This window comes from Erinaceus europaeus, chromosome 2 (genome assembly GCF_950295315.1).
Source record: "Erinaceus europaeus chromosome 2, mEriEur2.1, whole genome shotgun sequence".
NCBI classification, from domain to species: Eukaryota; Metazoa; Chordata; class Mammalia; order Eulipotyphla; family Erinaceidae; genus Erinaceus; species Erinaceus europaeus.
Window position 1 is genome coordinate 125,080,104 of NC_080163.1, and position 13,203 is coordinate 125,093,306.

Genomic DNA, 13,203 nt, shown 5'->3' on the forward strand with positions numbered 1-13,203 from the left:
TACATCAAGTTCTGACTTTCAGTGGTGCCAGGGATTGAACCTGGGAGCTCTAGGCATCAGGCATAAAGTCTTTTACATAATCCTGCCCTCTTGCTCTTGCTTGAAACAATTTCTCTTCAAAGGACACCATATATAGTTGGTCTATAAGAAGAGTTTCAGGTAATAGTTTTAACATCCCTGATCAAAAAGATCTTAACCTAGACACTGTAAGAGATTTCTAAGAATCCAACATTTAACCAGTATAACTATTTCCTAAGTGGTTAAAACAACATTAGCTGGGGAAGCAGTGGAAGAGGCTCAAGACTGGGGCAACAACTGTGCTGTATCAGAGACAAAAGCCATCTGAGCAGGGAGCCTGATTCCAGGAGCAAGCACACAGTCACCTATTCAGTTGTTGGAAAAGTAATGACACATTTTTACATAGAAAAGCATAGAAAAGTACACCATGACTTTTCCAACAACCCAGTAGAATGAGCATAGTTAGTGAAGCCTTTGTAGCTTCTGTGTTGACTCAAGAGTACATTTCTGGGGACTTGCAAGAGGTAAGACAAACGCAGAATGAGCCCTCAACTACAGGACACCAGTCTTACTCACAGATGCAGACAGTTTCTCAGCCTTTAATCAGGACTCCTTAACTAGGGATTCATGTGGAGGGGAAGCCTCAGGGTGACAGGAAAGGGAGACTTTGGTACTGTCCAGTGTAAAGAAATGGGTCTTCAATCCATGGTCAGACAAGTGCCAATTTCAACCTTTTCCCTTCAAAATACCATTTCTCTAAGACATTGTACTTGAGTATGAATGTATTTTTCCAGCATTTTAATCACAAGAATTTTTAAGAGTCAAGTAAAGTTGAAAAGTACTTGCACCTCACACAAAGGGCTAAAACTTGAAAGCCTAACAATAATAGGTATTGGCATCAATGTGAAGCAACAAGAAAACTCATCTACAGCTTCTTTGAGTATAAACAGGTATAATGAAAGTCATTTAGAAACCATTTGGCATTATCTAAAAAAGTGGAACCTATGACTCTCTGTGACTACAAATTCACTCCCAAGTATAAATCAAAGGAATTCCATGAAAACATTTTCCAAGAGGGTCATATGAGTTTCTAGCAATATCAGTTCATAGAAACTAAAGAATACATACAAATGTCAACCATCTAATGTTGCAGTTTACACTAAAGCTAAGAGTACTATCTTAGCGACAAAAATTAATAATCTCCAAAATATATAAAATATACCCAAAATTTACAAATGTTACTATTGAGACAAAGAGCCCAGACATGCAACGCAATTTGCTTTCTACAAAGCCAAAGCATAAGAAGAAACAGTTGATGGGGTAGGGTGGTAGCGCAGCGGGTTAAGTGCACTTGGCGCGAAGCGCAAGGACCACATAAGAATCCCGGTTCCCCACCTCCGGGGGAGTCTCTTCACAAGCAGTGAGGCAGGTCTGCAGGTGTCTGTCTTTCTCTTCCCCTCTCTGTCTTCCCCTCCTCTCTCCATTTCTCTCTGTCCTATCCAACAATGACATCAATAACTACAACAATGTTAAACAACAAGGTCAACAAAAGGGAAAATAAATAAATAAATATAAAAAATTTAAAAAAAAAAGAAGAAATAGTTGACATAGCTACTGCTCAGGAAATTCAACTCTAGGGAGCAATAAGAAGGAAGTTATTGAAAGAAACCTGAGGGTGCAAGATAACATTTTGATTGACAGTTTGGGTCTAAAAATGATAAATCTATAATGATTCACTGATCTATTCATTTTGGTTGCATACTATGTAAATAATATATCAATAAAAAAAAGCTGAAGGATCAAAGGAGGAATACTGCCTACCTTCTGTTCCCCCAAAATAACCTTGATCCATACTTCCAGTGGGGGGAGAAGTGATAGGATGAAGATGAGAGGGCTCTGAACTCCAGCTCCATCAGCACCCAGAGAGAGAGGAGGGAAAAGAAAGGGACATATGTAGGTAGTTATATTATCGTGAGTTGCTTAGAGAGGAAGAGAGGACTAAATCAGAGAAAAGGGGGCAACTATGAATAAATGTGGACAGATAGTTGTAGAGATGATGATTGGCCCATGCCTACAACCTTAGGGGAACTGTAGTGGACTGCAGTAGGGAGACTGTAGATTCAGAGATCTGGTGGTGGGAATGGTGTGGATTCAAACCCCTATTGACATGTAATTCTGTAATATAAAAATAAATAATTTAAGGAGGAGTACTATATGCTCAGCCTTAGATTCCACATGAACACTTTACTACTACTTTAACCACCCAGACATTATTTCAGTGAAGATGATGGTGATGATAATGATGTTCTGACATGCAGACTAGGAAGCCAAAGTTTTTTTCAAATAATTCTGCCTACCCTCTCATTCCACTGCCAAGGTAGGGTCATTTGGAACCCATCTTCCCCTTGTCAGTCACCTCACTCCCCTCCCCATCTTATCACTGTTCAGCTTTGAGAAAAGCACTGGTGTCTCCATCCCTCTCTATCTTCCCTACTCTCTCAATTTCTCTCTGTCCTATCCAATTAGAAAATAAATAAAGGAAGGAAGGAAGGGAGGGAAGGAAGGAAGAAAATATGTAAGTGAAAGTATCCCTAAAGAATGTGGAAGTCATCGTTGCTCAAAACAGCCAACTTTAAGACCAGAAACAGTCACCTGGTGGTTCTGAGCCCAACGGGGCTACCACACAGCTCTGGATTTATGAAAAGCTGTGTCACCATGAGCAGATCACTTTCCCTCTCTGGTCTTCATTTCCATTTCTGTAATCATGGCCTGTAAGCACAGCGCTGCCCCTTACCCCTCAATGGGCACGTAGTAGGCTCACTTCCCAGTCACTGACTTTCCAGATGACCTCCGTAACTTACTCCCCACTGGGGCAGGTCAGCAGGCCAAAAACTGCAGATCTGTGGGTCTTTGTTGCTGGTTGACTGCCCCTCCATAGAGCTGCAGCCTCCACATCACAGTCTCACTGTTGCACTGTCCCCAGGGCCAGCCACACAGACTCAATGCACCCTGGCTGAATAGCAAAAAGCATTAATGTGTGTCTGAGCAAACCCAGACTGGCTAGGTTCCCTGAAAGCAAAGGATGATGGTTTTTATAGGGCCTGGTATCTGAGTGTTATGACAAGCCTTACAATGTCATAGGTCAGTGTTCCCCTTGGCAGGCACCACTGACAGATGGTGGGGTCAAGGGACAGAGAAGCCACAGGTAAAAGGACAGAAAAAATAAGTCTTTATCCCACATGCACACCCACACCTGATGCATGCATGCACATGAGCACACCTAAGGAAAACGTGGGTGACTCAGGAAGCCAACAGTTGCGAGTTCCTGCCAGTGTGCAAGGGGATCCTGTTGCTTGGACAGGCCTGGTGCTGAGAGAGAGTAAGCTGATAAGTGAGGCCAGCCCTACCACATTCAGCTCCCAGGTGGAGAAAGCTGAGCCAAAGCATAAGTTCATGGCTACCTGGGGGTGACTAAGTTTAGGAGGCAGCTGGGGTCCTTATCTATTCTTCCACCCCAACCCCCATCCTTGGGGAGGGTCACGCAGAGTAGAGCAGAGCAGAACAGAGCACAGCACAGTCAGGGGAGTGGGCACAGTCCACCGAAGAGGTGACCTTTCCTGCTCAAACAGCCTTCTAGGCCTCTGTGCCCTCTGAAGAAGAGGGGCAGGCCGTGACCTAAATTAGGTAAACATGGGTGGGATGGGTGGCTCAGGAACCTGCCTTCGTCAGACTGGATTAATCAGCTGCTTGGCCAGGGACCAGGCAGTACAGAGATTCAAGAGAGAAACCCAATCCCTAGAGTCCAACCCAATTCGGTGTGTGTGGGGTGGGGTGGGGGCAAACAAAGCCCACCAGGTAGCTGAGGGCCCATGTGTTTCTAGTCCATTGTGTGTAGGGGAAAGGGGTGTCTATCATGGAACAAGCATGAAATAAGAGGGTCAACAGAGTTATTATGCAGCTATGGCAAGAAATAAGCTAGGTATGTTCAAACTCACAGACACATGAGACCAGGTGATGGTACACCTGAGTACATGTTACCATGCACTAAGAGCCCTGGTCCCTACCTGCACACGGGAAACTTTATGAAATGTGAAGCAGTGCTGCAGTTGTCTCTCTTTCTCCTTATCTACCTCCTCTTTCTCTCTCTATTTCTCTCTGTCTCTATCCAATAAATAAAATAAGTTAAAACCTGGGCAGGGGTAGATAGCATAATTGTTATGCGAAAAGACTCTCATGCCTGAAGCTCCAAAGTCCCAGATTCAATCCCCCATACCACCATAAGCCAGGGCTGAGCAGTGGTCTGGTAATTAATAAATAAATAAATAAATAAATAAATAAATAAATAAATAAATAAAATTAATTAAAACCTACAGAGACAAAGCTCAAACATAGGCAGAATGGAAAAGTCAGCTCACATGCACACAAAGCAAGGTTTCCTATTATTTAGGGCTATGTGCTTTCGTGAAAGTGTTTCCTATCAAATGTGAAGACCCAGAACAAATGTATACTAAGTTACACTGGAGATGATCAGTAGGTCTGGGTGGATGTCAAGGTGATTCTAACTTTTCTAGTAAAATTTCATTTATTTTACTTAAAAAATTGAATTTAAAAAAATTAAGGACAGTTGGAAGAATACTAACAATGGTCAATTCTGGATGGTAGGATGTTACTTTATTTTAGATTCTAGTCATTCTGTCACTCTGCTTATGGGCCAACCTGAAAGTCATCCTGAGCCTGGCATATGAGGTCAATTATCAAGCCTTACTGATTGTGGATGTATCCAAAAGGTATCCATTTTTAAAACTCTCGAAATTCAAATAACAAAAGTCTGAGAGCATCTCTCCCATTGATCACTGAACTGCATTTCTCTCAACTAGAAGTCAGAGCCAGGGTGCCCTCAGCTCTCCTAGGTCATTCCTGTGACAAGCCTCTTCAAATGAAAAGAAGGCCTTGTGCCCTGTCATTGGTTTGTCTTCCAGAGGGCAAGTACTTGGTGAGTTCTGGGAGGGCCATTAATGGAGACATCAGGACTAAAGCATCCAGAGGGCTCTCCATCCCCTCTGCTTTAACCCAGGTTAGGCTACCTGGCCTCTGGCCCATGGAAGAGACCAGCACACCAATAATATTCTGAGAAACCTGGTGATGTCACCAATCACCAATTGGAGTGTCTGATCAGCCAGAGAACATCTTGTTGCCACACTGAGTCAAGCATGAGGCAAAGACACTTGACAATCTATCCCTCCCTCCCTCCTCCCTCCTCTCTTTTTTTTCTCTTTCCCTCCCTTCCTTTCTCCCTCCTCCACCCTTCCCAGACAACCTTATCAAATGTAAACGTACAATATGCAGCATTACCCAACACTGAAACCAGCCAGCACCCCCCTTTTCCACCCACATTAGCACTGAAATCACAGATTTACTCTAAGGCTGTAACAGTTCCTGTTTGGATCCTAATCACACAATTTCCCTCTTTGGTGTCTAGGTGAAAAGAAGTAAGAATCTCAGACCCTTGCCTTCCTAGGTGGAAATCATATGTGTAAGATTTTTAAGTGCCAAAAAAGGAAGATTCTGGGTGTTTGATATATTTTTTTCCTTCCCCTGATCTTGGCTAACCCCCAAGTAAAGAAAGACATTACTTGCTTGAAAACCCAAGTGAACCCCCTCCCAGCTGTGGCCATTCTGAAATCTGGATGCCAGGCACGCAGAGAGTTTTAAAAATGGTTTGTTACTGCACCATCTCACTTGTGATGGCTAATAAATAAGGCCTTGGAAAAGCTGACAATTCTATGCAAGAAGGCAGCTGAATGGGGCTTTTCTGAAGAAGTGACCAGAGACTCCACCTGCTGGATTCAGGACCCACTGATGTCCCCACCTGAGGCACCCCTGGAGAAAGGCAGGTCCCTCCTATTTAGGAAGCAGACACTCCCTTACAGCCTGGTCCTTCCAAGAAGCAGTTATGGCATTTCGGAGAGGTAGTGACTTCCGCAGTCACCATTTTGCAGAGTGAAGTGGCAGTGGGGGCAGTTCACTTGTATCATTGTGCAGGGAGGTGGGGGGTGGGGGGATGAGTGTGGAGCCACCAGATCACTAAAACCTCTGCTGTCTTCCTGCCACTGCCGACCATCACCATAGAAACCACATCCTGCTACTGCCATGGCAACCACGAGTACCATCCGCTTGGCTCAAGAGCAATGATGCAGAGACCACTCAGGAAGGCTCCCTGCCAGGCCTTGGGGCTGACAGGGTCCTGTGGTCCACAGTCACAGGGACCAGGAAATGACAGAAGTCTTCTGAAGCCATTTGTTTTTTTGTTGTTATTGTTGTTGCTTAAATGCCCTCTTCCTGCCCCTCAAGAATTAATTTACCCCAAATTAAAGCCTTTCTAGAAAAGCATGTGTCCCTGTTCCTAGGCTACAAAATTCTCCAGGGAGAAACACATTCAAGAAAAGACCTGTGGGTACTTCTTCAACACAGGGCCATGATGCCAATGGAGAGGACAGGATGTGACCCCAGGAGGCTCCCAGGTAAAGCTACAAGCTCACTACAACATCCCCTAAAGCAGACTCTGGTTGAGGCCCTTCCAGAAACAGTAGCTGATTCTTTTCACAATCTTATTCTCCAATCTAATTTCCCACTTGCGAATCATGTTTTATATAAATAAGGGGCTGAGAGAGGTTAAGGGACCAAGGTTACACAGCAAAGTGTGAATGGCTGTCTGAATCTCTGACTTATAAGCGCTGAGAAATATCTGCTGGTGATTACATGGGGAATCTTGTTCATGTCTCCCACAGTCTGTGAGGGGGAAGTGTCTGCAGGTGAAAAAGCTGAAGTACCAAAGGATGAAGTCACTTATCTGTGAACACAGATCCAGTAATCTGAAGCAGACTTGGGGTTCAAACTTGATCATTTAGACTCCAAACCCTGCCTCTTAATTAAATGAGTAGCTGAGGCCCCAGCCCTCTAAGGTCTCCTATCCCTCTGAACTGCACCTCCCTGTGTGTCCTAATGAGCCCCATCTAGCCTCATGTGAGCATCCATGTCAGCACCCACATACACATCCCTGCAGTCCCCACAAGTCCAGCATGGTGACAGCTTTCTATTGTAATACTCCTTCTGTAGGCAGTGATTTCAGATCTACTATCCATACGCCAGAGCCCTTAGCACCATGGACTTTCAGGGAGGAAACATGAACCTAGCACATCCCAGCACCTCTCCAGGGCATCTTCATGCTGCATACATTTGGTAGGACCCTGTAAAGATGCTATTCTGTAGGTTAAAATTGGCCAAAAGCTAACACCTTCCTCTGGTTTATCCTCACGCCTGAGCCTACAAACAACTCCACTTTATGTGTGAGGAAAACAGAGGTTCAGAGAGGTCAAGTAACGACCCCAGGTCACAGGGGCAGAAAGCCTGAAACCCAGGACTGGAGCTAGGTCTGTTCAGCAATGCAAGGGCATCTCTCTTGATCACACAGGCAGGCTAGAAAGCCCCCAGGGGTTCAGGTCAAATGGGAAAATAGACCAAGGAAGACACTTCCTGTGGTGTGTGCAATCTGATAACTCAGCCTTTCTCTAGGAGCCCAGGCACTGCTACCAAATGTGAGGTCAGTGCAGTGGCATCGCCAGCAGTCACAAGGAATTTTCTTATATTTGTTCACTATTACCAATAAACACAGAACACGGGAAGCAAATAGGCAGTAAACGGGCTGCAGCCTGCTGGCTAGTAGGGAAGGTAGCATGCTTAATGCCACTGAACAGTCTGGCAGAGATGCAAACATAGTCATGGAAGATAAGAACCTGCATGATGCCAGGCACCCAGAACCAGAGCCCTGACTCTTATTGTCTATAGTGTTATCTTTTGGACCTCTCACCAAGCAGGAGGGGAGCACACGGTTGGGTCTTCTCAGGGACTTTGGTAGAAGACCTCTGACATATCTGAACTTACCTTTCCCAGATGGGCCAAGGTGTTTCCTGAACTCTCTTCCATTGTGAGAGGCCACTCCACTGTTTTCACTCACAGTCCTGATTCTTCTTTGTCCTTCCCAACTCCCAGGTGTAACAAGCCCAGAGGACTATAGTGGTCAAAAGAGCTGACCTTTTGGCAGATGGTGGGTCACCACTTCCAAGATTTTCTGTGCTCAGCTATCTTTTGACCATAGAGAACCAAACAGGAAAAGCAGGCATGAGATAATCTTGCTACCATGGAGGGTGGGTGGGAGGGACTGTTCAAAGGCGATTCAGGAAACAGTATTGGATCCACTGAAACCTTCCGAAGAGTCCTCAATAACTAGCCATCTGGCTCACTCTCTCTCCTCAACGTCCTGTGAGTGTGCCTGTATAAGCGCGTGTGTATGTGTGTGTCTACACACACACACACACACACACACACACACACACAAGGAGCAAGGGTGCAGGGCACTCAAAGGAACTTCTTTCATTTCTTCTGCCTGAGAAGAAATTCTGCAAACCTACTGGTATCCTGTTTTCCTAGAAAACCCAAAAGCTAAGAAGGATCTCCACTGCTGAGGCAGGAGGTCAGCATTGAAAATAGATGTTTCAGCCACTGCCAGCTTTGTGCCATGGCCATGTCTTCCAAATCTCCAGGGAATATCTAACTCCAAGAATGGTGTTCCCAAAGGGTGAGAGCTTTTCTGACACACATTCCCAAGGGAGAAAGAGATTGCTTCTCCTGGAGAAACAGTTCCCAGCCTCTCCAGAAGACAGCAAGGTCCGGCTGGCTTAAATGTGAAGGTGCTCTTTCCCTCGATAGCCCATCATTTATTTTATAAACTATACAGCTAACACATTAAAGCAGTGTAGTCACCAAAAGTAGAACAGTACCAAAATATAAAGAGGAAAAAAACAACAGTCCTCATTAACTGGATTGGGCTGCATGCTCTCTCCCCAACATTAATAACCCTTTTTGCCAGTTTGGAGTGATTCCCTTGGAGTCATTTTTTAAGCACTTGCATACATGTTAGAATAACCTTTTGTGTCCCTGGAAGTGGCGCAGTGGATGAGGCACTGGATTCACAGGTGTAAGTTCCTAGATTTGAGTCACAGCATCACCATAGGCCAGAGTGATACTCTAATTCTCTCTCCTTTTCTCTTTCATAAATTAAGTTTCCTTTTTTAGTCTTCCGTGTAACAATGAGTGTCCAGAAATAACAAACTTAGACGGCAAGTTGACCTCATTTATTTTTCAGTGATGCATAGTATTCTACACAATAAAAGCACTAAAACTAACTAACCTTGTCTTTTGTTGATAAACTCAGGAGTCATCTTGCTTTATGCTCCACTGACATACATGTCCCTGGCCATACCTCTAAGCTATGAGGGAGGGAGACAGTCTTTAAGGACTACCGCAGACTGGGGACTTAGAGGAGCCAGTCAGCCCAGTCCTCCCATCCCTACTTTCAATAGGACTTGGAGGACAGAGTGTGTACAGGGTGTCCAGTCATTAACAGGCTGGGCCAGCTTCCTCCTGGGAGAAGGGTCATTCATGTGAGTTGGCCCTGAAGGTGGCTGACAGAAGGAAAAATGTCAGAAGATGCAGGTTGGAAACAGGCTTAGGCAAACACCATGGCTGCAAATGGCCACAATAAGATGGAAGTGTGTGTGGGGGGGGTGGCGGGGGGGAAGCAGTGGGTCTGACTGAAATCTGAAGCCCCCAGAACCACAAGGGACCACTAGGAAGTCCCACACAGGGACTTCAAAACAGAGAATGGGTACCCGAGAGCTAACAGATTAGACAGGACAGAGAGGTGACCCAGAGGTCGGCACCTGCCTGTCACTCCTAGGAGTGGTGATCCAAAAGCCCAGGGCTGAGAACAAATATGAGGCCTTTCCATTAGGTGCAGAACCACAGGGAAGTGACACAGAAACTCCAGAGACAGGGGGTAATTAAGAAACTCCTCCCACTAACTGGACCCTGAAGCAATGTCTAGAGCATGAAGCTTGCAGGGCCATACTCTCTCCCTAAACCTACATTGCAACAGAACACAGAAAGAAAGGTGTGGTGGGGACCCAGAGGCCACAGACCAGGCTGGCACAGCCAGTCCTTCAAGACCTGGACAGCCCTGGTAAATTTGCTGAACGCAGAAACCAATGCAAGGATACTACAGAGTGCTGTGGTTTCCTCCAAGTTCTGTGATGAAATCTGCCTGTTGCTACCACTCCTGGCCTTGCCCACCCAACACTAAATAGTCAACTTATAGTCAGGCTAGTCCTGTCCTCTTGGCCCCATATGCTTACCATCTCCCAATACTGACAGAAGTCCCCTGAGCTCCATTCTGAAGCAGGAAGGACCCCAAAGGTTCCAGGGCAGGAGACTAAGTGCTTGGTTCATCTGTCTCTTTCAGACCTTCAAGGTGAGTGCAAAAGAGCACTGAGCCTCCCCTCCTGGTCAACCCTGAAACTCTGGTCAGGTTCTGGGGCACAGCTAGGCCCAGAATGAAGGTATGTAGGCAGCACACTGCTGAGAGGGTTCTCTGCCCTATAACTGGCCAGGAATCACGGCTGGTGTCGGGCTCCATGCAGTGCTGGCATAGGAAGGAAATAACCTCTCTTCCCAGGGTTGTTGGGAAATCCACTGACATAGTGCCTGCTGTCCCAGAGGACACTCCTATGTCACTGGTGCAAAGGGCCTCATTCTGACTCCCCATTGTCTCATCTGACAGATACACTATTAATCTTAATTTGATGGGCAGGGAGATAGCTTATCTGATGCAGAGCACACCTTGCAATGTACTAGGCCCTGTATGATCCCCAGCATCACTTGAGACACCATAGACAGACAATATAGGAACCTCCATGGAAGATAGAACAGTGGTGTCTCTCTTCTTTATTCCTCCCTCCTTTGCTTTCCTTCCCCTCGCCTCCCCCCAGAGAACGAAAAGCTAGGACCAGGGAGGTCATCCAGTGGTGGTTTAACACAGGTATGTGCAAGGCCCTAAGTGCATTCATTCCCCAGTGCTGGGAAAAAAAAATTTTTTTTAACTTAAGTAACAATGGTGTGTGGACACAGGACACATACCGAGAAACCAAGTTTCATCTCTCTCAAGTCACCCCTAGGAACTAGAAAATGTTATCCTGTCTATTACACAGTCAAGGAGAAAGAGATATGGAGCCATTTGGACATGAACTCTCAGGTCCCACGTGTCTAAACATACACTAGCACCTTCTAGAGCACTGGGCCCACAGCATGAGGGCAACTACACTAAAAGACTCATGTTGGCTTTAACCCTCACAAAAACTTTATTTGTGGATGAAGAAACCAAGGCTTGGTGAAGCCAAATAATTTGTGCAAGGTCACAGACAATGACCACTGAAACTGGGAGCTCTGTGGTCTCATTCCAGACACATGCTCTTGACCCTTTTCATCATTTCCAGAAAGCTCTCTTGCCCTAGTCTTCTAGAGTAGGTCACAGACCCAATCCCCAAGCTTTCATGGTCCTTCTCTTCCTCCCTGCCAGCTGCATGGGCCGGAACACCTGCCCACATCACAACAAATCCATCCCTCAAATAGACCACAGGGGTGACACCAGATTCCTGTCTCTTACACAGTAAATACATGAAGTCACACTCCATAAACAAACACAGTATTCTGGTGACAAAAACTCTCTAGACATCAACAAAGCTGACAGCCTTTCTGACTTTTGTAGTTTTTTTTTTTTTTTTAAGTTTTTAAAACTAGTCACAGTAACCAGAAGAGAAGTCCTGTGGTCCATTTGGGGGACCAAACACAAAGCCTCCCTTTAGCCCACAATGGTGCTGGGTAGTAGGGATAGGAAAGCCCAGAAGGGAAGCAAAGCAAATATTGTTTGAGCAGAAACAACAATGCAAAGGCTGTAAAGTCAGTGGTGTGAAATCCAAGCCCAGAGGTTCCTAGAACTGGAATCTTAACAATTCACACCAAGAAGAAGTTGTGCTACTCTCAGGAGTGAGACTCAGCTCCAGCTATGCCTGTGTGGGTATGGGATGGAAGTTTATTCCCAAATCCAACACACACACACACACACACACATACACACACACCCTGTGCTCCCCCAGGCCTGCAGGACAGCCAGGTCAGACAGGCAGGGCAGCTCCCACGTCAGCACCCTCGGTGCGACCCTGCAGGTTTGCTCTTGCTCTGCACACACTCAACCCTGGGAAGGTGTCCCTGGCACTGCTGAGAATCAAAGGCCAACTCTATTTGTGAGCTGGCCTCCCCCGAGGATCCCAGGGTGGAGAGGAACCCGATGCAGCCAGGTGGTGTAACAGATCAGCTTTCAGTCCCTTCATTCACTGGACAGCCGTTTCCGGAACACCTACTATGCATGGGGCCCCAGCCAGCAGTGCTGTTCCAGCTCCACAATGCCAGCCTCTTGTTGGGACCTTGGCAATGAGGCCCAGGAGAAAGGTGGCACCTATGAATAGCATGCTGGCAGGGTGCCATCACATCCTGGGTCTGCAACAAATGCAGGCAGGATCCACTCTAAGAAAACTCCTGATAGAAAAGGGGACTCTGGTAGCCTGCTACAAAGGAAGAATTCAGTGATGTCTCGATCAAAGTTAAAGTCAAGGACTCCCACTAGCCACAGATGGGACAATCTGAAAATCAAAAAAGAAAAACAGCTGCTGCAGTGGATTCAGACTAATCTAATACAAACTTAAGTCCATGAGTTCCTACTATAGAAAATCAAAAACAAGCCATTGGAAAATACTAAAAAGTGGCTCAATGTTCTCAAACTCAGTAAAAAGAGGGAGGAGGAAGCTCTCCCCACCCTTCACCCTGACCTTCCTGTATACACTGAGCATCAGAACAAGTAAGCCACTGACAATGTAAAAACCTTTCCAGGTAATAAGTTCAGCTAATAAATGAAGCAGGGAAGGTAAACTTAAAATACAATCATTTTGCACCTCTGATGAAATAATGGATTATTGTGAAAGAGGAGGCTGAGCACTGACCCATGAGCAGAAAAGCAGAGGTGTGGGTCAGAACCCTACCGGTGCTAAGGAGACCCTGGCGGAGGGCCTCTACAGGGAGGCAACAGCACCACCTAGAAAGGATAGCACTTTCTTCACCCACAAGGCCCCAACACATTTCAACATGGAATTCTGAAACTATGATATTTACTTCTGAGATCTTTTGTTTCTTTCATCCTGAGTCTTCCAAACCCAGTGGGCATTTTATACATACAATTGG

At 45.8% G+C, this 13,203-nt stretch overlaps 1 protein-coding gene across 2 annotated transcripts in view; it reads right to left on the minus strand.

Annotated features, from left to right (window-relative positions):
* Positions 1 to 13,203, minus strand: part of CMIP (c-Maf inducing protein) — a 226,406-nt gene that overhangs the window by 148,654 nt on the left and 64,549 nt on the right. The window lies entirely within an intron of this gene.